The 24911-nt window shown below is 24.3% G+C and overlaps 1 long non-coding RNA gene across 1 annotated transcript; it reads left to right on the top strand.

The window, feature by feature from the left end:
- Positions 1 to 1985: 1985 nt before the first annotated feature.
- Positions 1986 to 5849, top strand: LOC145832033 (uncharacterized). The gene is made up of 3 exons (XR_014369713.1): positions 1986 to 2105; positions 4726 to 4852; positions 5690 to 5849. It is a non-coding gene; the product is annotated as an uncharacterized LOC145832033 (long non-coding RNA).
- The last annotated feature ends 19062 nt before the right edge of the window (positions 5850 to 24911 follow it).

Genomic DNA, 24911 nt, shown 5'->3' with positions numbered 1-24911 from the left:
GATGGCCAATTTGAAAGAAATAATTGATAAATTGCAAGCTTAAAATGTAAGCTTTCAAAATCAAGTGAAAAGTTAGCAATTGAAAATAAGCAATTAATTATTTCAAACAAGAAGCTCTCTAATGTAGTAAACTGTTCCAAGAAAAATTTAAAAACAAAACAATTCAAGTAAGTCTTTTTAATAAAAATCATCAATAACTTGTTAATATCATAAATTCACTTTGCTTTTATAATTTTTTATAAAGTTTTGACAAATATTTTAACACAGAAAAAGTGATTGAAAAGACAAAAATCAATATAAAACAAATTAAGTTGAAACTTCATATACTGATGATGAAATTAAAAGAAATAGTAACAAATCTGTAAATTTTAATAGTAGACAGTATATTTGTTTTTTTCTGTGTGATAAAAGTTTGTTAACAGTTGATTGACATAAATTGATGAAACAATTTATTCATTTTTAATTATTAAGTAAAAAATATAACTTTAATTTGAATGTTATGAAAGATTTATAAATGTATATATATATACATATATAGAATTTAAAGTAACTTTTTATATCATTCTTAGATCTCAATATTTGTATAACGTATTCTTAAACAGTTCTGTGTAATTTTTGTCATTGTTTAACTTTTTTATCTTAATATAAAAGTACAATATTTTTCACTGTCAAAAAACATTTTTAATTAAGATCAATCTAATTATTAAAAAACTATTGACAAAAATCCAATGATTTAATAGCTTTCATGTTATCTACAACTATAAATAAAATAAAAACAGATTTAAATAGTATTGCCAGTGACAAAAACAAACAACTTGATATGTGTATGAAAGACATAAAAGTTGAACAAAATGATTTGGATGAAATTAATTCAACTAAAAACAGAAACTTAAATAAGAAAAATAAAGGTATGGATTTTTGTAAAGTAAAATAAATATTTAACTGTCTAAATAAATAATAAATACAGATCTAGCTAAGTTTCATACTCAAGATGGAAAATTGCAGATGTTTAATAAAAAAGTTGGTAGCTCATCTCAAACTAAAAGTGAGTATTTATTTCAAGCTATTAATTTTACAAGTATTGCTAAACGTAAACATGTATAAATAACTATTACAAACAAATTTAAAAGTTATTTCTGTTATAAATGTTTTTAGAGTACTTAAATAAAATACTTTTTAAAATATCTTGTAATATTATTAAAATTTATTACATGTACTATCTATTCTCAAAGTGCTAATGACTGTCTTAAAAGTATAGTTATATTTTCAGTATTATTTCGTTGTAAGTACTATATAATAAAAGCGTCTATACAAAAATTTTTACTGAAAAGTTTTACACCTGTCGAATTTGTGACAAAAGATATTCAAGCAATAAAAGTCTCAATCAAAACATGAAAATTCATGACGAATCTAAAGCATTTAAATGTGATGTTTGCTTGAAAGTATTTTCAAAAATGTTCAATCTTTTAACACATTATAGAATTCATACAGGAAAAAACCTTTTACATGTCAAATTTGTGATAAAACATTTTCTCATAGATGTGTAGTGGTTCGACGTCAAGCAACTCACAGTGATGTTAAATCTTTCAAACGTTCTATTTGTCCGGAAGGTAGATCATTTAAAGCTAAAAATCAACTAGGCAAACACATGGTTTATCAATATGAACCGAAGTTTGCTTGCAGTCATTGTGATTATAAAACCTACAGAAAATGTCATTTAGATCAGTGGTCGGCACGGTGTACACTGGTGCACACTAGTGTACACGAAATTTATTTTGGGGTGCACGAAACTTTTAGGGTACACGAAAGTCATTTAGGGGTGCACAGAATTTTGAGATTACATTATTATATTTATTTAGTTTAAGCGACATACTTAAATATTTAAGTTAAATCTAGCCCTGGTGTTTAGTTTAGCTTTTGATTTATTGGCCATTTTACTCTCATGATCTATTTTGGTATTGAAAATCACATAACATTCTTTATATCAACATTGAGGAAGCAGTTTGCATCTGAAAGAATAGAGAGAAAACTCGAAGATCTTGTGAAATCAGTTGGCTGATGTGGAGGAAGCTTTCATCCAGCTAAGATCATGAATATATTAAAAGGTTAGTATTTTTCTTTTTACTTACAGTATTAGTAGATTACAGTATTTTGCTTAGTGAAGAAAGTTTCTTTTATAAATTATTAATACTACCTACTTTAAAAACTAAACAATAATTCCTTTAAAAATATTCACATGATAATTATAATATTTTTATACTTAAAGGAAAATTAAAGAATTTATGTTCAATAAAAATACTTAAAAAAGATAAAAACAGTTAAAGTATATTAAAAAAAAATTCTAAATAGATTCATAAAAGTAGTAATGAACAAGTTTTAAGTAACAGATTTAAGTTTTGAATAACACAAGTTAAGTAAATATCATACCTTTGAATTTATTTTATTAATTAATTAATTAACCTATCCATAATTGAATAGTACATATAAAGTTTAAAAGAAAATATAGGCTAAATTGACATTGAGTTGCCACACACTGAGGATAGTTTAAATTTTATAAAAGTTTTTGAAAATCTCAAGATGGCTAGAACTTTTCTTTTTTTTTCTTAAACTCAGGCTAGCTAGGTATGCTTTTTATTAAACTACTTGTTACTTAATTTATTGACTTTAAAAGTTAAAAAATTTATTCTCTTAATTATTTTATTTACTAGCTATTTTGATCTGTTGGTTTAACAAAATATGTTGTATCTGTTGTATGATTCAAGGTTGCCACACACTCAGCCTAAATGTTTTTTTTTATTAGAAATAAAGTCTTATTAAGCATGTTATTTTTCTTGCAAAAGTTAGTCTAGTTTTGGACTTGTGTAGAATCTTTGAATGTATGTATGATTTTTATTTTTGAAATATAAAAAAATTATTTAGTCATTTATCAAAATATTAATTTAAGTATACTGCTACTTTTGAGCTTTGGTTTTCTCTTTTCTTTATTAAACTAAAAATGACCAAGGCTAGTTTTATTGTAACTATTACAGAGTCCTACACTTAGTGCAACTCAGGACAGTATAAATATTTTACAATTCTCAGGATAATTTGTTTTTTGAATCTTGTTCCAATATTTTCTATTTCATTAAATGAAATTTCTTTGTTGTAGTTTCAAATTTTTTTTTTTAATTCCAATTTTGATGAATAACCTGAGTTGTTTTTTAAACTTTATTTATATTGAATATTTATATATGATGTTTTATAAAAATTTCAAAGTTTAAGAGTCAGGATAATTTTTTAACTCAAAGAGTAACAACAGTGCTAATACTTGATCTTAAATTTATGAATTATACTAAGCAGTAATTTAATAATTTTGTTAGAAGAGTTATAGTATATGTTTATAAGATGTAAATCTTTCTTTATGCCTACCAAAAATTTAAAAAAAGACTAAACAATTTTGTTTAGAATTTAAAAATAACTTATAGTTTTATATTAAAAACCAAAAATTTATTATTTGTGAAATGTTAAGCTATTTTTTTTTCTGTTTTAGTTGTGCTTATTTGAAAATAGTTTTTTTTTAAATGTTTTAAAATGATGTACAGTTCCTCAGTTGTTTTACTTAATTTGAATATTTTGAAAGAAAACTTACTGTTAATTGATATCTTTTTCAGTATTTTTATTATGTAAATGCAAAAATATAGACAGTTTAAAGGTATTATGATACTTTATCAAAACTCAGACTAGTAAGGATTTAAAAAAATACCCATTTTAGGTTAGAATGCTTTTCCTGAGCTTGAGCTTGGTTTTGATTTTTGATTAACAACCCTTTTTACCTTAAAACTATAGTTTAAAAATGTATGTTTGTTATAAATTTGATATTTCATGTTATCAAAAAGTTTGCCACACAATCAGAATAATCCTGGATGATTTAAAAATTTTGAAAATCTCAGTATGACATAAGATAACTTAGAAAATTTTGAATTTGTTTTTTAAACCCAGGCTGACTCAAGATAGTTTTTTTTATCTCAGTATAGTTTTAAGATTTCAGGCATTTTTTTCCTACATTTTGAATGAGATATAGTTAATATAGTCCCATTAAATTATTTTGTAACTTTTAGTATTTTTTGCTGAAGATATATGTTTTTCTTGCCTTTGAAAATAAAAAAATGAAAAAAACTTAGATGACTACAGTTCAGTTTAAAGTCATTCAGGACAGTCTTGATCTGTCAAATCAGTTTTAACCCAAAGGATTACAATCCTGTCAAGCTTATTCAACAGTATCTACTTTAAATGTTTGACATAATAAAAAATGTTTTTTGTTTCAAAGAGAAGCAACTCTGGTCTTAATATAATTAAATTCTTTACTTAGCGAATTATTGATTGTCTTTTTGAGTTTTTTCTTGCATTTTACAACTTTTACTTACTATAACTCTGACTTTAAATATAACTCTTATTAAACTAAGCTAAAAAAAATATAACACAAAAATAATTTTAAATATTTACAGTAAGGTATCAAATTTACTGTATAATACTTATCTTAAACCAAATGTTTTACTTGAGATGATTATTTATATTTTTTATAGATATAAAAAGTTTTGTAAGTTAAATCAGCACAATTTTTTTAAAGCTATAAAGTTTTTTTTTAATAATGATTAAACTAGATTAGAAGTCAGTAATGACATTAGTTTTTTGATAAAATTTTCACACACTCAAACTACTTTGGATAACTCTTATGCTATTTTAAAGGTTGGAAAACTTTGGCAAAGTAACTTTTTAAAAGATACTTATGCTGAGACATTATACCTCAATTGAAGAACTTACTTGACAAGTTAAACCACAACCCAGTAGCAGTTCCAATAAACAGCTCATTATGGTAAGATAGTTTTAGAATAATAGGTCTCTTGGTATTTTAGTCTCTTATATTACACTAAAAAAAATTAAAAGTCAATTCTACTAATATTGATTAAAGTGTAAAATTTTACAAAAATGATTTATTCATTTTTATAGGTGCTTAATAACTCTTGAGAAAAATCTAATTATTAATATGTAAATTTAATTAATTTTCATTAATTTACTTGTTTTTTTTTGAAATCATAAACATTTTATTTAGTTTAAAAAATTACTTGTTTTTATTAGTAACAGCTTTGTTTTGCTTTTTTTTTGAACATTGTAATTTTATTTTCTTTATGTTATAGCTCATTTTTATTCTTACTTATTTTAATAAGTTGAATAGTAGAGTCCAAATTCTTAAACATACTTTTTAAAATTTAAATATTTATAATTTTTTTTTTTAAGACATGTAAAAGATTAAATTATTGATAAATTTTAAACTTAAAAACATTTCATGTTAAAACTTTACCTTTTAACGTAAAGTTCAATATAGATTTTATGTGTGTATGATGTTAGATACTATTATATAATTTTTTTTTTATTGATATTTTTGTTCATAAAAAATAGTTGATGTTTTAAATTTTAATAGTCTCATTTTAAAAAGTTTTTGTTTTAGAGTTTGATTTTAACTGTTAAGTTTTTTTATAATTTTTTAGCTCATTATAAATTTGATTAAAGTTGGGTATGCAACTCGATGACCGAGAGGTCTTTTTGTGTATCCAGGTCCTTCATCCAAAAATAATTTTTGAGCAATTTTTTCAATAAACCTCATTAAGACCTGAATTATTACTAAGCATTAACTTTAAAACCTTAATTTTAGGTTTGATCAGATTCGTGCAAGCAACAAGACCAACACATACAGTTCCAGATCAACAAAACGGATTTAGCTAGGATAATATTTTCATGTCTTTTTTGTCGTTACTTTTTGGTGTAATTTTTGTTTCCTTAATTTTTTCGTGGCAATACATCTGTTAAACACATATAGTAATCGATTATTAAAAAATCATTAAGTAGAGTTAACTAAATAATTAAATTTACCATGCAATAAAAAGTACCAAGACTGCTGATTGTTAATTGGGATTGTGGCAATGTATTAAATTAATCTAGTTAGTATTTTAGACCTGGGTGATACAAGTAAAATATTGTTGTAAAAATTAGATCACCGATATAAGTTTATTAAAATGGATAGGGTAAAGTGAACAATTTTAAGTTATCTTGTAAAAATTAATTGGGTGTTCCCGAATTATTAGTAAAAAAATCGATTTAAAGTATTTACATATTCTTCAACACTAGCGGCGCTAAAAAATGGAAATTGGGGTGCACCAAATTTTAATTTTGTGATTTAGGGTTCACGGATTCAAATTGGCGTGCCGACCACTGATTTAGATAGACATTTAAAAACTCACGAAAAGAAAAAGTGAATAATATTTTATTAGGTGCAATTTTTTTTTTGAATAAAAATATCAAGTTTTGTGCTCTCTACAATGTATGAATTATTTTTATTTTGTTTAATTTGTTTTAAATTACAATATCAATAAGTAATTATCGATAACTGGGTGTAAATTTTTAAACTTTTTATAGTTTTAACTGTTAATTAAATTTTGGCTAATTAATTTTATTATAACTAGATTAATAATTTTGTTGGAAGATATGTGTTATTTTAAAAATATTTTGCTTTAAATTAACTTGTTATGAATTTAGAAATTAAACCAAATTACATCCTGTCTTAGAGATTTTTTTATAGAAATTAGAAATAACTTTGTTATTCATCTATAATTCTTCAGTTGCTATATTAATTTTTAAAGATGTTTATGCATAAATTTTACGAGCTACATTTACTTCTTTTAAATTTTAAATATAATTGATATGTACCAAATTCGTTAAAATAAATCGTTTAATACTAATGTTTATTTCTAAGAATAACTTAGACAGTAAAAGTTTTTGTCTTCATTACAACAAAAGCTTATGCTTTTTGTTTTAAAGCTTCTAGTTTTGATTATATTACGATAACACGAACACTTGTATTCAGTTATTAGCGCGTAACTATTTTAGTTTTAGTCGTCTAAATTCTTTAACAAGTTTCTGTTATGTATTTTTTACTGATAGAACTGCTAAAGCTGCTTGAAAACTTCTACAAAGTGACTCATGCTATAATTTTTAATATAAACTTAATTCGTTTAGATAATTATTTATAGTAAATAAGTCTGTAATGGAATCTACTTCTTAAGATATATTTACAGATGAAGGTAAATGAACTTACTTTAATTGACTATCAAGTTTAAATATTTTAAAACTTTTTATTTGTTTTTATTTTACAAAGTATGCATAAGATTGGAAATTTTATACAGAAAACATTTGTTATTTATTTTCAAAATGTATACAATTTCATCGTAATGTAGAACATTAGAGACTTTAATATAATTTAGATTAACTGTTAATATGTTGTTTTATTTCAAATGTATACATTTTCATCTAAACATACAAATAAAGGCTCATGATAATTCAAAAGCGTTCAAATGTGATGTATGTTTGAAAGTATTGCAGAGCAAATCTAACTTAATTACGCATTATAGAATTCATACAGGAGAAAAACATTTTGCTTGTCAAATTTGTGAGAAAAAGTTTGCTCGAAAAGATTATTTAGTTCAACATCAAGCTACTCAATTTGATGTAAGATCTTTTAAATGTTCTATTTGCCCAGAAGGTAGATTTTTTAAAACGAAGCATCAGTTAGGCGAACACATGGTATTTCATTATGAACCGAAATTTGCTTGTAGTCATTGTGATTATAAAACTCGCACTAAATGGAATCTAAATCAGCATGAAAAAATCATGACAAATAATTTAAGTTTGCTGTATAATTCTTGGAGTTTTAGGTAAAAAGTTAATGGATTTTGCACAGAACATCTAGTTATGTTGCACAATTTTAACTATTTTACTAAAATTTTTTAGAGCTTGAAGTTAAAACTCAGTTATCTCGTAATTTTAAGTTGTTTTATTTCAAATTGTTAATTATTTTTATTTATAGAATATATTGTTTATCTTTTTTACACAAACATAGTAAAAATCTTTTTAATAAAACTTAATACAGACTTGTTTACTAAATTGTATAATATATAAAAGATCAAATTTTGTTAAAGTCAATTTATAGTATATATACTATTTTAGTTTTTTAGTTGTTTCATTTTTGTTAAATATTTTGTTAAAAGATTTGTTTAAATAAAAGTAGATTTGTTTTGTTTGAACAAACAATACAAGTATGCCCAAAAAAAAAGTTTTATCATATTAAAAATTAGTATAATTACATCTATATGTTTGTATATTGTGTTTCTTAACCTGGGTTAAAATAACATGCTATTTCTTTATGAATTCAAACTTGCTTGCAATTATTGTGGTTACAAGTTATATACTTCAAGGATGTTAAAGAAGGATGAAATATCTTTTTCAAATAAATCCGTTTAGATTAAAATAAAACTGTTGAAGTTATGAATACACAAACTAAAGTACACTTTTAGGTACAACTAAGAGTTTGTATCTAGTATTTTTTTTGTCTTAATATGCTGTCAGTTATATTTTATTGTTTTTAGTTTTATTTATATTATCTTTTACATATTAAAACTATAAAGTTTTATGTAGCTTAACGAAAGTTTTATTAACTTTAGATATTTTTGTACTCATTGGTATTTTTTACTAGAAAAAAAATGCATGACTTGACTAAAATTATTTTGTTTTATTTATTAGATCTGTGTTACTTTTAAATTTGTTTTATTTTTAAATATTTTAAAATATGCAAATTTGAACATTCTATGTACTTTGTTAAATATTTTTTTAGGTTTTTATTTGCCAATATAATATAAATAACTTTGTTATTCCACTGTAATATAACAAATAAATTGTAATATATACAAATAAAAAAATTTAGGTATAAGTCTTAAAAAGGTTTGTTTAGGTTACAGGAAAAGGCTAATACTTTATGTTTTAGAAGTTTCTAGTTTTTATTATATAACAAGAAAATCTATATTTATATTCAGATATTAGCGCGTAAGTGTTTATTTTTTATCATCTAAATATGTTAATAAGTTATATGTAAAAATAATATTTTTTAAAGTTACTTGAGGAAATTTCGTTAAAACTTGTTATAGTTGAAATAATTTTTAGATAATTACTTATAGTAATTAAGTTCATAATGGAATCTACTTCTAAAGGTTTGATTACAAATGAATGTAAGTAACATTTATTTAGTAATTATCACTCTTAAAAACTTATAAATCAAGAAATTTTATATTCTACAGCGTTGCCACAAAACCTGGAATCCTGGAAAAACCTGGAATTGGACAATATATACATAAGAAAAAAATATAAAACCTGGAATTTGAGAGACTTTGAAAAAAAACACCTGGAAAAAGCTGGATTTAAACACTTTTTACATGGTAAATAGTAAATGTTTAATTTAACTTGAAAAATCTATCATCTCTTCTAAATATATTAGTGAGTTTATCTATAATTAATTACTTTACAAAACTGTATGTTGAAAATATTGTTTACAATATGAAGCTTTTTTTTTGTTTTATAACTTAAAATAATTAATTATATTTCTTATATTTAGATTTACTAGTTTATTACATTTTCATGTATGTTATAATTGTTAAAAAGTAAACTTGGATTTTTACTAGCATTTAAAGATATTAAATTTTAGCAATTTTAAAATAAATTAAAAGTAATTTGTGACTCTTTCTTAGTTGTTATAAGTTAGTAAGTTTGAGTTGTAGTTGTAGAAAAAAACATGAACAGTTTAGTTAATCAATATTATAAGTTTTCTGTTAATTAAATTTCAGATAACAAAGTTAGTTGTTCTTTAAAAGAATTTTCATAGTTTTAATTTATATTGGTAGTTCAATTTTGACTATAATCAGTAAAGACTGATAAAAATCACCGATTAAAAAAAAACTGAAATTATTAATACTGAAAAAATAATTATGATGGAATTGATGCGTCTATAAATTTTAAAGTAAATAAAGAAATTGAAAGTTAAAAGTGTTTGAAGTTTACAAAAAAAATTGTTGTAAGAGACTTAAATAAAACTGGTTTATATAAAAACTTCAATTTTTCAAAACACTAAAGAAAACGTATAAAATAAGCTCGGTTATACAAAAACAATCGAGAACAATCAGCAAAATAATAGCAGATGTTTGAAATTGCATTTTATTTTTCAAATGTTTTATAAGTCTTAATATAATGTTTTAAAGATAAAAAAATAGTGGCTAAGTAAGAAGCTTTGTTAAAACTATTAGCTGGTTTCTAACTACAGCACTTTATAGTCTTTCGTGTTGTATACAAGAAAATTACTTAAATGAATTGCATATTTTAAATTTTTTTCATACAGTACACCTAGTTTATACTATTGAAAAAAACTTAACTATCGTATTCATTTAAATATATTACCTTTAACTTTCATACAACAAAAATTAAAGTTTTTTTTGCATTCAGTTATATCAAAGAAATGTCGGTTAAAGTAATATCATTTTATCTAATACCATTAACGGGTAAAAAGTTTAATTGTCAAGTTTGTCATAGAAGTTATTCAAGCAAACGTAGTCTTGATCGACACATAAAAGTTCATGACGAATCAAAAGCGTTGAAAGTGGTGTTTGCTTCAAAGTTTTTACATCTAAGTCAAATCGTGTTGTTGTAGTTAACTAAATTTAGTTTAATATAGTCTTAATGCATATATATACTTTTGCTTTTAATTGTCAGTAAGAACGCTATATAACTATTTTGTGAGCTTTGAAATTTAAAAAACTATAAGAAAAGTGTCCAAATATTAATTTATAAAAAAAATAGTAGTCAGTTAAATTTTAACCGTATTAACTGTAAAAACAAATAAATATATTTCGTAATAAATTCAAACTTAATTCCTATAATTTATTTATTTCTTTTAACTTATATGTAAAAGTAAACAGTTTCAAAATAACCGTTTTCTATGCTAGATATTTTTTTATACTTTGCAGAAAAGCAGTTTTAGTGTCAAATTTGCCATTTAAGTTATTCAAGCAAACGTAGTCTGAATCTACACATGAAAATTCATGACGAGTCAAAAGCTTTTATATGCGATGTTTGCTTAAAAGTTTTTACAAGCAAGTAAAATCTTCAAAATCACTATAGAATTCATACAGGGGAGAAACCTTTTTCTTGTCAAGTTTGTGATGAAAAACCTGCTAAGAAAAGTAACTTAATTCAACATCAAGGAACTCACAGTGATGCTCGATCTTTCAAGTGCTTTATTTGTCCAGAAGGTAGATTTTTTATAACCAAATCTCAGTTAATTAATCATATGATATTTCATTATAAATTAAAATTTATTGTCATTATAAAACCTATATTAAAGGTAACTTGGATAGGCATAAAAAACTCATGACAAAATAATAATTTAAACTTGAAATATCATTAAGTAGTTGTACGCAAATAGAGCGAAATTTTTATTCAAGTTTTTTGGTTGTGTTTAACAATTTTAAACTTCTTATTCAAATAAACAAGTCTAACTTCATGCTGTATATAACTTTTTCGTCTTTTTATCTAAATTATTTTAATTTTGAAATAAAAATTGTTTATAAATAGATTTTATTTATATGCAATTTAATGAAATTATTACTTATCTAAGTTTCTAATTTATAATTAGTTTTCTTTAGTTAAACAGTCGATATTGTTTACTTGTATTAAGTTTTCTGGGTAATGTTTAAAGAGTGTTAGTTTATTTTTTATTAAATTAAATAACTTTAGTTAATACGTAAAAATAACTACAAATTTTTCTTTCACATAAATTTCAAAAATAGTGTTTAGTTTTTATTGTATGTACTACAAGAATAAAATTACTTAATTGACTAACACCATCGAGGATTTACTAAACTTTCTTTTAGGGTTTACTTATTTTGTAAAAACTTTTAAGAAGTAAAACAAATATGTATGTTTTTTGAAACTGCAGTTTTTCTAAAATTATAATTTAACTATTGTGTTTCACTTTTGACAACCTATTACTTAACCATAAACTGAAAATTAATATACTTGAACATTTATATATGCTAGAAGCTTCTTTCTACTTTATTATAATAGCTTAAATTTTGAGTTTTTAGAATTTTCTACTAAAAAACAGTTTAAATTCTCAGTTTTACTTAAAGGCAAGATTTTTTTAAATTTTATATTACTTTTTTTTGTTGTGTAATTTAATAATTTAGTTAACGATTGCAACTAAAAAATTTTATAATTATCCGTTAAAATTAGAAATTGTTTTTAAGTACTAATACGATGCTAGAACAAGTTGTAGATATGAACCTGTTATCATATAAAATATGTTTTTTTGTTGTTGTTTTAATTTCTTGTTTAAATATAGTGTAATTACAAAAAGTTATAGTAAATAATCATAAATCGAAAACTTTAAATTATAATAGAGTTTATATGTCAGTCATTTTTTAAAGGTGAATGTTGGTAAATTTAATATTAATATTTTACAATAAAATTAATATACAAGTTTTAAGTTAGGCAAGTTATTAAAAATATACATTTTTACTAAATAAACGTTAATATTAAGTAGGCATAATCAAAATGGAACATTTTAAATTAAAATAAATATTTTAGAAAAATTTTAATTTGTTTTAGTTTACTGTTTGCCATCGACATAATTAATTATATTTGACTTTTTGTATGTTAAAGCATCTAAGTAAACTATACTGAAACTTAATTTAAATACTAAAAACGAAGACTGTCTTTAGATTTTTATTAAACTTAAAAGTTTTACCAATAAGGTTTAAACAGAATGTATGAAAACTTAATGAAATTATTTATAAACATCAAAAAAAAAGGTTCAATAATAAACTGAAGCTTTATTTATGAACTATTCAATAAACAAATTATAAAATATTGCCAATATTTGATAAAAAATACAAGGTTTTATAATCTTTCTTGTCAGTAATTACAAAATGTAATTGTCAATTTTTTTGTTTATAGAAATGTTTAATGCAGTTTATTGTAAACAAGAGATTATTAAAAAAGTTGGGATGTACTTAAAAACTTATATGTTTTCTTATTTAAATTCACAAATAAATATTTCAGGATTGTTAATTTTATTGGACTAAAATATTAAGTAAAGATAAAAAATTTAAATTATTAAAACTGCGTTCTGTTTTTGGTAGACGAAATCTTTAACTAAAATGGTTTTTTAACTTTTTTTTGTTTAAAAATAGTTAAAAACTTTTATTTTTAAGTATTAAGTTTGAAATTTAAAAGCTAAGTACAAAATATATTACGATAAAATTAAAAACTGACTTATAGCGTGTTACAAAGTTTAGGAACTAATCAATTCTTGCTAAAATGCATTAAGCTTTAAAAAAATCTTGTTTGTTAAACAGAGCATTGTGTTAAGTAATTGTTGTAGAAAAATGTCAAAATTTAATTCTTTTGAAATAAGCTCTGTATTTTTTTAGCTTAAAAACTTTGAACAGAGATTTATTTATATAAATAAAGTTTCAGCATTTGTAGTAAACGGAACAACTATTTAAAAATTTTTAACTAATTGCACAAAACAGCTAATTGAAGTGTTTGATTTAAATTTTAATTTAAATGTAAACTCTTAGATCATAAAATAAAGTTTTGTTATCATAAGTAAGTTATATTAAAAACAATATTTCGCAATTACTTTTAGCATTTAATCTTAAATATATAACTTAGTTAATATTGCAAAGCTTTACACTTAATATTATCAATTAAGTAATATTAAGGTAAAGTTATTAGTTTCTTTTAGTGTTTTAAAATCATATTTTGAATAGGTTGCTGTTATTAGTACCGTATCCAATTGATAAACACTGAAGTATATACTCATCAAACTTCAACCATAACAGTTTAGGCAAATTGTATTAGAACAGATTTATAACTTCGAATCAAAGGCATCATGTTGGATTATAACTACAAAGTGTATAAATGAACTCAATAATCTAGTTTTTATGGTTAAGCTTTAGTCTGGTATCGGCATGAAACTATTTTTATAACTACAGACCGCAGAAGATTTTTTTCTAAATTGTGCGGCCCACGAGTAAATATTTTCTAGGAAAATTGACTCGCGATTTATAAAATGCTGCCGATTCAGCAATAAATAAAAATAACTACTTTAAAAAAGAATTGTCATTAAAAAGTTATACAAATCACAACTAATTATAAACTATAAATTTAAGAGCCAAAACTGTAAGTTAAAATCACCAAACGTTTCTTATATTTAAAATATATGTTTTTAACTAAAAGAACACTGCAGGCCGCAGTTTGCTGATCCCTGGTCAAAGTAAATAAAAAACTGAGTTGTTAAGTTTATCAGAATTATTATTATTATATTTTTAACTGATGGAATTAATTTAGATTCATCAATGTTGTTGTTCATAACAATTTAATGTTAATATGTTAGAATTAAATTTTCGACTTAATTTTTTTTTTTTTAACCTAGTTTTATTTAACTTTTTGTAAATAAAAGTTAAGTGAAACGCATTGGTTTAAGTAAATTTTTATGTTTTAATATCTTATTAGCTTAGTAGTAGTGTATTATTGGCTACAAAACTGAACGGCATAACTATGTAAGAACAGATTACGCAACATTTATAAAACACTTTATTAAATATGATTTACAACTTTTCACAAATTTTAATAATAAGCAATATGAAGCTTTTAAAAGTTGTGTTTTATAGAAATTTTGAAAGCTCATGAAAGATGTGAATGTTTTTGAACAAATATTATTTTTATACTAATACAAAATATAAAATACTTGTTTTGCTTTTCAAAAAAAGTTAAACGAATGTTTCAGCATTATTAAACACTTAACATACGTCTTAAAGCAGTTAAATTATAATTGTTTGACCTAAAAACAAGTTTATATTCGTTAAAATGTGATATTCCATTAAAAAAGTATTATAAAAATTTGGAAAACAAGTTATCTATAGCTTTTAAACTCAAAGTTATTTTGGTATAAAAAGAAGCTTTACGGAAGTTAAAGTTTTTCAACGTTATTTGTAATACATTTTAAGCTTAAAATGTAAACTAATTCGTTGAAAGAAAGTTTTAAATTCTAAGCTTTTCAATAATCGAAGCAGTTTTTGTTCTTAAATCACTTCAGCTTAAAGGTTTTACTTAAAATGAGTTTAATACATGAAATAAAAGAAGAGATATACTTTTAAACTTTTTTTAGTTTATAAAAGAAAACACCTGAAACAAAAACGGAACTATTCTAAATTACATAGTTTGTTGTGCGGAACTACTTAAAAAACAATGAATTATAAACCTTATAATATGTTAATAACACGTTCAAATCTGATATGATAGATTGTTTGAAAAAAGCTAAAATAACTTTATAGGGGTGTGGATATTTGCACTATATAAGAAATTGAAAATGAAGCAAGTTTAGCAAAAACTTATATTACAACAGTAATTGACAATGAATATCTTCATTGTAATTTTATTTTTTTCTTCTGGCTTTATACCAGCTGATTTTCACCCGATTGATGGTCTTATCAGCTCGGAATTGACAGACCTGACTGGAAGCTCTAACGAAGTTTCAGAAAGCTCACTTGAGGTAAATTATGTTAAATAATAATAGCTCAACTTTTTCATTTGCTTCAAATTAAATCTAAGCTTAGCTTTGGTGTTATCGGTTAAAAGGTTTATTTAATATAAATATGTTAAGTCAAGTTCTAGAACTTATAATAAATATTAAATGTAAGCAATATTTCAGACTTCATTGTTATCACTATTAAAAAATATAAATCGATACATTTAACAAAAAACATTTCAAAACAGAAACTAAAAGTGATAAGCAATTCAAAAACCTAATATAATGAAAAAATTTCAAAATCTAAATTTATCTAAACTTAAAAGACAACATAAGTCTTTTTCTAAAAACCAAACTAAACTTTTTTAGTAAATTTTTTTATATAAACTTTTGAATCTTTAAATTTTATCATTTTTTTTCTATAGACTTCTTAAATTTAAGATACAAACAAATGGTTTGTTTGTATAAATTTTTTCTTTGTGTGAATCTAAAAATCTTCTTTTGAAACTAAACATAAACAAAAAAATAACAACAAAACGTTTAGACCAAAGAAAAAACTTACGATGGAGATTTTGTCATGGTTGCCGTTGAAAACATGGGAAATCTCTCAGAACACATCGGATTTCAGGTTTATCTTCCTGATCAAGTTCATCTTTTGCAGTTCAAGTCTGAATCCAGCGGTCCGAAGGGAAACCCAAAAAACGAAATAAAAGCAAAAAGCTCTCCCCTCGAAAACGCTGATAACGGTTATTTTTAATTTCAACTTCTAATCACTCAATTAAACTACTTTACCGCTGACCGTAAATTGTTATAACAAGTAATGTAAAAATTAATATTTCAAGATGAAGAAGTGAACGTCTATGAAATGCAGACCGCTTCAACAAGATCAAAACTAAAAAAAGGCCACAAAATTGGCTACTCGTTCAACTACGAAGTGGAAAGCACGGAGTCAAAACAGACCAACCAGTTCTTGGCCATTCTCGACATTTTCAGCGACAACCCCGAAACTCTCAAAATTAAGTTCAATTCCGCCAATTTCGGGTTCGGTTCATACCCGGAAGGGTCCAAGCACCGCTGGTTGATAAGAACCCGCGCCGGCTACTCGCTGTCCATCGACATAAAAGAAGTCGAGCTAGAAAAAGATATTGACGTTTTGGCGGTGTACGATGTTCAGTCAAGCGGAGAGAAGAAGCTATTGAGCGAAGTGAGCGTTGCTAAGAAGCTCGATACTTTTTCTAATCGCGTTCTCGCCGTCTTCAAGTCCGATTGCAGCGTTAATCGTGGGGGCTTTTCTGCAGTTGTGAATATTGCCAAAAATAAACGAAAAAGTTAGTTTTGTTGTTTTCAGATTATTTTTGAAAGTTATAACGATTAGAATTAACAGCAACTACTTTGAATTAAACTAAAAAGAAAAATGCAAAAACAAGTCGGTTTATATAGTAAACGACCAAGTTAAATTTAAAATACATTTAAAAATTTTTAACTATGATCAAAACATACAACATTGCATTTTTAGTTTGTTTCTTTGAAAGTTTAAAACTTTGTTTTCTGTAAAAACCTTTACTTGCGTTTATATTTTAAATCATTTTAAACATTTCTTCTAGTGATATACGATTTTACTGAACCATCATAAAATAAATAAGTAAAAAGTTCTAAACACTTTTCAAATGTCAGCATGCGAAGTTCCGGAGGATTTGAAAAACGGATATTTTGTTGTTTCGGACGGTGGCGCAAACGAAAAATCCAACGTCACTTACTACTGTAATGAGAGTTACGCAATGCTTGGTGACGTCACAACTCTCACATGTTCCGGTGGCTCCTTCGAACCTTCCTTACCTGATTCCAATATTCGCTGCATACCTGGTCAGTTTTTTGCATTGATACCTAAATCATGTTTTAAATGCTTATTTTTGGTTATATTGTTAAAACGTTTTATTCAAAATGAGCATAATTAAAACCAAATAATTGTTTCTACTTTGTCATTAAGGTTCAGTTATGATGACCCAGCTTATAAGTAAACGGGCTGTATTATAAGTAAAATAATACTGGGCCGGATAACTATCTAAATCAGCTGTTTAAAATCGCAGTAGAGATCAAAAGAATGCGATTAGTGTTAGTTTAATTATCATTAGACATTAACACATATGTAAAAAATTTATGAAAGAAAAGAAAAACGTAAACGACCACAGTTAAACTTAATTAAAGTAAAATAATAGTTTTTTATCGTAAAGCAATGCATTTGTTTGTGTAAAGTTTCCATTTTATATTGTTTAAAATAATTAAAAATCGATAAAAACAATTGTTTATATATTTAAAATCAGCGGCAAGTATTGACTAGTTTCCTATTCCTGTGCAACTTTGAAAAAAAACTTCAATAAACCTAATAAAGAAGCTTCAGAATTTGAGCTTCTTACGAAATATTTCACTAACTGTTCATACCTATTTTTAAAGTTTTTGATGTTAAGTAAAGTTTAGTTCATATTTTTAAAAGAACTATGTCAAAAATGACGTAGTTTTATAATTGTTTTGTAGAAAAAAATAAAAGTATATAAAACTTTTATAATTACGAACGTTGTGCAATTTGATTAATGAAACTTTATTTTTAAATTAGCCAATCAAAAGTTTGAAAATATTTTTAAAGCATTTTAAAACTCAAACGGTTTTATCTATATTTTTAGAAACTTTTTACTAAAACACATATTGTTTTTATTTATACAACAACAGAACAACCGCAGTTTTACAATTCGTATTTTTTCATTAAGTTGTAAATTAATTGTGCACGTCTGCCATTAGTTTGTTTTTAAAAACATAGTTTGTTTTTTATTTAAATAAGACTTTTAGCTAAACTATTTTATTTGAATTGTTTGATTAAGTAATTTTATTACATGTCATTGAAAGTTTTTGTCTAGACAAGTTAATTACTAATTTTTATTAGTACTTCGTTCTTAGTTTCTTATGTATGAAAGATTTCTTTATACACTTTAGCTTCACAAGGTAAGGAAAAGTTTTTACGTTGTTCATAATATCAATCTTAGGTTTATATTCAAGTAATTTGACAAAAATTAAAGAAGTAGATTACTTATTAGTAATTCGCGTTCTATACTACTGGTATTTTGAAATTTATAATGCTTAAACAACTTAAGTACCTGAGCAATTTTAGAACGTTAAGTACTACACAGTTAAGTAATTTTCCAAATTCTATAATCAAAAGCTACTACACAAATGCTATGTATTGAACAAAATATTGTGCAAACCCTATGAAAAAAATCCAAATACTCCCCTGTTTAAAAAAAACTCTTTAAAATCATTGACAGAAAATGTTGACAAAACCCGACGTTTACAACTTTATATTATTCCTCCAAACTTTTCAATTTACGTATTAGTTTTTTTTTATTTTCACACTACCACTTTAATGGTGCTCTTTTTATATTAGTATAATTAAATAATTTGTATTTGATAATCCATCTATTTCATGTTTAAGTTACATAAATTTTATGTAGTAACTACTTTATAGATAACAATAGAAATTCTCGACTTAGTTATAAAGAGAAAGATCAATTCAAATTTTTTAATTTTATTTACAAAATAAGTAAAAACTTTAAAATTTATTTTACAAGGCTGCAAACTGTTAATATACTTATTAATTTGTTTGAGGTTTATGATTATAATATTATTAAGTAACTTGTATTTTTCAAAAATTAAGATAAACTAACCTAATAACATTTTGACTTTCCCACATTAATAGCTTTAAACTATACGTTTAAATTATATTTTTATTTAGTTTTTTGTTTAAGTTTTTATTTCAATTTTAGCCTAATGTCTTTTTGCATGTTATTGTAAAAAAAAAGTACAGGTTTTATTCAACTGATTATCTCGCTTGATTAAGTTCAGACGAGTGGAGCATTGTTTTAATAATAATTTTTTTAAATTTTGAAGTACATAAAATTTATGTAAAATAAAATTGCGAACAAAAGTATGTATTTTCTTACATATATAACAACTTGATGTAATTACTTAGGACTCGATTAAGTTCTTTTTTAAAATACGATCGTTTTAGAAAAAACTAATTGATTTAATGAATTTGTTATATTTAACAATATAAGTCATTATTATTTTTTAAACATTTAAGCACACAATTGATTCTAGTGATTTAAGCAATTGTGACTGAGAGTTGAATTATAAACATAACTTTTGAATTCTTTTAAAATCTTAAAATATTTATTAATGCACGTCTAATCAGCTATTTAATGTATTAAAATTAGCACATAAATTAGGAGTTGAATCAAACAATTAATAATAACAGAATGCATACCTCCAATTCTAAGTGGCGGTTCCTACGCTTTCAAGTCACGGTCCAGTCTACCCGATGACGGGTCTGTTGTCTACAATGACGTCATCACATACACTTGTGACGTCACGCACACAATGGACCCTTCCATGACGTCACCCGATTTGATTTGCGGTGCAGATGGAAACATGGCCACTCTCGCTAGCCAAAACATAAAATGTAATGAAAGTAAGTAAAACGGAAGTAAGCAAGTAATACACAAGTAAAATGTATTGAAAGTAAAGTGGAAACTTACTTACACAAATTATTAACCAATTGGCTTTTATTAAAACAAATAAGTACACATTTAACCCTTAACACAAGTGTCTTACTGAACTACTTTGATACAAAACTCAATGTTAATACCTTATGATTAATCAATCAGTGTAAAAAAGCGCGTATTGAAAATATAATTAGCTAACTAAGTTCATATTTTACAAAGATAATTTACTATCGACAAACTTTACAATTAAAAAGTTAGAGCACGTATGATTACAATTATTTTGAGAGTTAGACAACAAAATACTAGAAAGCTACACACCTAAGGAGTCATATAAATGCAATTAAAACAAAACTTTTACTGAGTTTATTGCTTGACAAATGTTTCTCGTTTACGCGATGGTCATAAACAAATAAACTTCAAATAAAATTGTAAAAATTCCATTTGTTTGTGACCATCGCGTAAGCGATAAACATTTGTAAAGCAATTAACTAAGTAAAACTTTTGTTTTAATCATATATTTATTACAATTATTATTATGTTAGTTCAGTGTTAACTGGGTTTTCTTTTTCTAAGACTCAGCTTAAAAAACTTTTAAATTGTTACAAACATTTTAGCTTCTTTAAAAAAAAACCTGTTTCATCTGCTTTATAACATCTCATAATTAAATATTTTACCAGTGTATAAACTAATTTAATAGTTTTACGTATTATATTGTTAATATATAGTAATTCCATGATTTCTTTCTACAAAACGTTTTACAGATGTATTATTTATTTTCAGCAAACTCTGTTTTAAATAACCTTTTATTAAGATAAATTTTTATTATTTAGAATGTTGTGTCTTTGTTACGTTTTATCACATTTTTGGAAAATTTGTAATATAAACCAAGATAATTATAATAGTTTATCCTAATAATCAAACCATATAACTTTCATTTCTTTGTGTTTAAATTAGTAGCTAGTCTAAAACCATTCCGATAACTATTTTCAAATAATAAATAAACAAAAAAGTAACGCTATTTTACTTTGCATGATGATAAAAAGCTATTTGTAAATATTTTTTTACATTTAATTTACAAAACTCTTTAAAATTTGATGTTTTACGAACTTAGTTTATAATAATTGTGTTTGACAGGATGTACCTCTGTTCCTTCTGTAGAAAACTCGAAAACGAGCGTGAATGGATCAGCATCAGTCACTGAAGTTGCTCACGGAACACAGGTTGACTACTTATGTGAGAACGGATTTTTTCCTACAACTACCCAGTCGGTGTTCTGCGGTAGCATTATATCTGGCCAAGTTGACGTGTCCAACATAACATGCAACAAAATAGGTATTTTTTTTTATTTTACTTATTAATGCTAATAATGAAATCAATTTTTATTATAGTTAGTTTTGTATTGTTTTCTCCTATTCCCTGCTTCTAACAACTTCCAAAGTTTGTGACTAAATTTTGATACTGATGCTTCTATATATTATAGTTATATATAATTTTAAAAAGATATTAAAATTTTTGTATAATTCTTATCAGGGGCGACGCGTGGGGTGGGGCATTAAAGAAATTGCTCCACCTAGAAAAAAAAACTATTTTAACTTTTGAGACTTGTTTTTAAAATTGCCTTTATCCAAGACTTCAACTTTGAATTAGATAATATTACTTCGCAATTGAGTGCATTTTCTGTAAAATTTTGTGCATTTCAGTAGAAATTGTAAAACGTCAATGCAAAATTTTTACAAGAATTTAAGCAAAGATTTAGAATTCGCTATTACAGAATTAGCTTAAGTAGCTAAGCTATGTAATGTATACTCAAGCTGATGTAAACAACCAATGAATTACAAAACAGTTCTAAACAATATAAGTAATAACATTCATTCTGTGAAACAGTTAATTAAATTACAATGTAATCCTGATAAAAACCAAGAAAAATGGTAATTTTAAAGCAAAAGAATAAAAAAATGCAGTAAAAAAAGCTAAACAGTTTAAATTATTAAAACTAGTTTAAATATTAAAATAACATAATTTTTACAGAACAAAAAGATATTAATTTAAATTTGAGATATTATCAGATTTGTAAAAGTTTCTGGTGGAAAACATTGTCCTTGCCTTTTAGCTAACTTCAAAAATCAACTAAACATCTATCTTCCCCTTCACTCAAACGCTCAGTAAATTTTCCGTGCAATAATAAAAATAATCCTATTGTATGAATAGAAAAAAAAATCAAAGTTTAAGAATTTTGTGACAAAAATAAAAAATATAGTCATTGAATTTATTTAACAAAATACTCTTAATAAATTTTACAATAGAAATTGTTATTATTTAGTCAAAATTAAACTGCAACAGTTTTAAAAACAACTGCTTAAATACTAAAACAAATTTTAAATGAAATAGTCCTTTTTGCCTTTCTATATTGGTACTTTTTACTAATAAACCTATTGAGCTCACATGTAAAAATTGCCAACCCCCATATGGCCTTAAAATAGGAATAACAGAGGATTCTAATTTTTTGAAGATATAATTGGTGTTATTTTTGGTAGATTTTTAAAATTATGCTGCGCCATACTATTTATAGATTGTATATTAAGTAAAATTCAGATATCTTCTTTTCGGTTAACAATAACTTAAATTGTAAATTAACAAAATGTCTGAAGTTGAAAAGCTTCAATTAAAAAAAAGCAGATCAGAACTATAAAATGTTATTATTCAAGAGTGCAGTTATAGAGGTTGTTTTATGAAACACTATAAAAAAACTCAAGTTTTAGTGTGTTTATTTTAAGTACTTCATTTTTAGCTTTGTTGATCAGTTATTGAAAAAATGTTAATGATTTTTAACTAGGATTTTTGTTTCATATCAGTTTGACTACTTAAAAGACCAAAGGGTTTCATAATAATGACAAAAGTTTTAGGTTATTAACTATTGTGTATTGAGTAAAAAATATTCAAAATATTAAGTTGCAAGGATTTTTGTCAAGATATTGGTTCAAACTAGGGTTTCCTAAAGTGACCCCTTAAGAGACATTACATAAATATAGGGGGCCATGAGCAGTAAAGCGGCTAAAGTAGGGTCATGAAGTTATAATTTGAAACTTACACTATATATTCTCGTGTTGAAAATGAAGAGCATAAATAAAAAGGTTAGGCGTTTTTAATGTTAATTATGAAACTTTTACTAGATGTTATAAAAAAAAAGAAATCTATGGGTACAACCCGTAAAAGGGGGAGCCACAACGCAATAATTTGAAACTTACTCTAGATACTCTGGATTTGATGATGAATAACAAAAATAAAGGTCTTAGGTGTTTGTAATGATAGTTTTTTGAGAAACCCTGGGAAATCATGAACTAGAAAAAAATTGTTTATAAACTTTACTTAAATTTTTACTGGGCTACTTAATGCAAAATTGTGTTTTAATTTGTTATCTTATATTTAAGTTTGAGATATAGTTCAAAATATTAAAAAATTTAAGTATTATTAATGTTTATAATTTATGTTTAACAATTGAAAACTATTTTTAAGCTAAATTTAAATTAAAAATTACAATTAAACGAAGTAAGATATGGATTTTTTAACAAACAAAAATTAAAGTTTAATGTATTTCTAAAAAGATTAAATTTATTAATTAGAAAAATTTAGTAACAAATTTTGTAAGTTTTATTACTTAGTTTAAGCGTTTTTTGAATCAAGATTTTTGTTTTTATTATTAATAAATTAGTGGCTAACAGGGGCGTCGTGTGGTGTGCAGTTGAAAAATAAACAAATAAAAACATATTGCAAGATTGTTACAGTTTTTTATTCTTTAAATATTTTTTTTAATTCAAAAGTTTTTATAATTTTAAAGTTTTTGTCTTACTAAATTAGTTTTCAAAAAAATCAAACAAAGGGTTCTTAAAGTTTTAACAAATTTGTTACACCCCTTGAAGGTCGCAGCTAGTGTCTAAGATTTAAGAATAAAAGTTAAAACATTTTTGTTGTTTATATATATATATATATATATATATATATATACATGTATCTGTATATACACATGTAGTATATTCAAAAGTAGTAGATTTATTCTACTTTTAGCTTGCAAAAGGCCTAGACAATTGGATCATGGATACTACAACGATGATTTAGTCCAATACTACGCGGTAGGTCAAAAAGTGTCATTTTCCTGCAACGACTACGCAGTTAGGAACCTACCTGATGGAATACTCGAATGTGGACGTAACGGGTGGATAATTGGGCCTTATTGCTATATTGGCTAATTTTGCCTTACTATCCTACAATACTGAACATTAAAACGTTTTTTTAGTTTGAACAAGTTTATGTAATAATAAATTCGCATGTACTTAAACAAAAGTAACAGTTTATTGTCACCGTACAAGTGTAGATTAAAAAAAATTAAATAGTGCTTAGTTTAAAAAGTCGTTTGTAAATTCTTATTAAGTTTTATACCTTTTTATTATTAGTTTGAATGTTTGATGTAACTAATGTGTTGTAAAAGGAATAAAGTATTTATCAATCCAATAAAGTCATAAAAATAATGAATTTACAGAAAGTTTGTATTATTAGATATTACAAAAACGTAAAAATAACCGATGAAAGAGAGAATATTTTAACATTATTTTTCAATATGTCTATTACTTATAGTTTTATTTTTAACTTAAGCGTATTAAGTGTTATTAAAAAAAAAAAAAATATCTTTTAGTGTTGCAAAGTTTATTTTTTAAACTAGTTTAATGCTTTTAGCCTTAAAGCATGAATATAAAAAAATTAGAAGCAAATAGTTTTTCATATGTTTAAAAAAATATTTTAAATTAAAAAATGTGTAATAAAGTTGTTTAAACCTGAGACAAAAAACTTTAAAGTTTAAATGTAATAAATTCAATTTAATATCATTATTTTAAATAAGTAAAAATTTATTATAAAAACATAAA

The sequence above is a fragment of the Thalia democratica genome, chromosome 3 (assembly GCF_965202585.1).
Source record: "Thalia democratica chromosome 3, ktThaDemo2.hap1.1, whole genome shotgun sequence".
Classification (NCBI taxonomy): domain Eukaryota; kingdom Metazoa; phylum Chordata; class Thaliacea; order Salpida; family Salpidae; genus Thalia; species Thalia democratica.
This window is presented reverse-complemented; position numbering and strand designations above follow the sequence as displayed.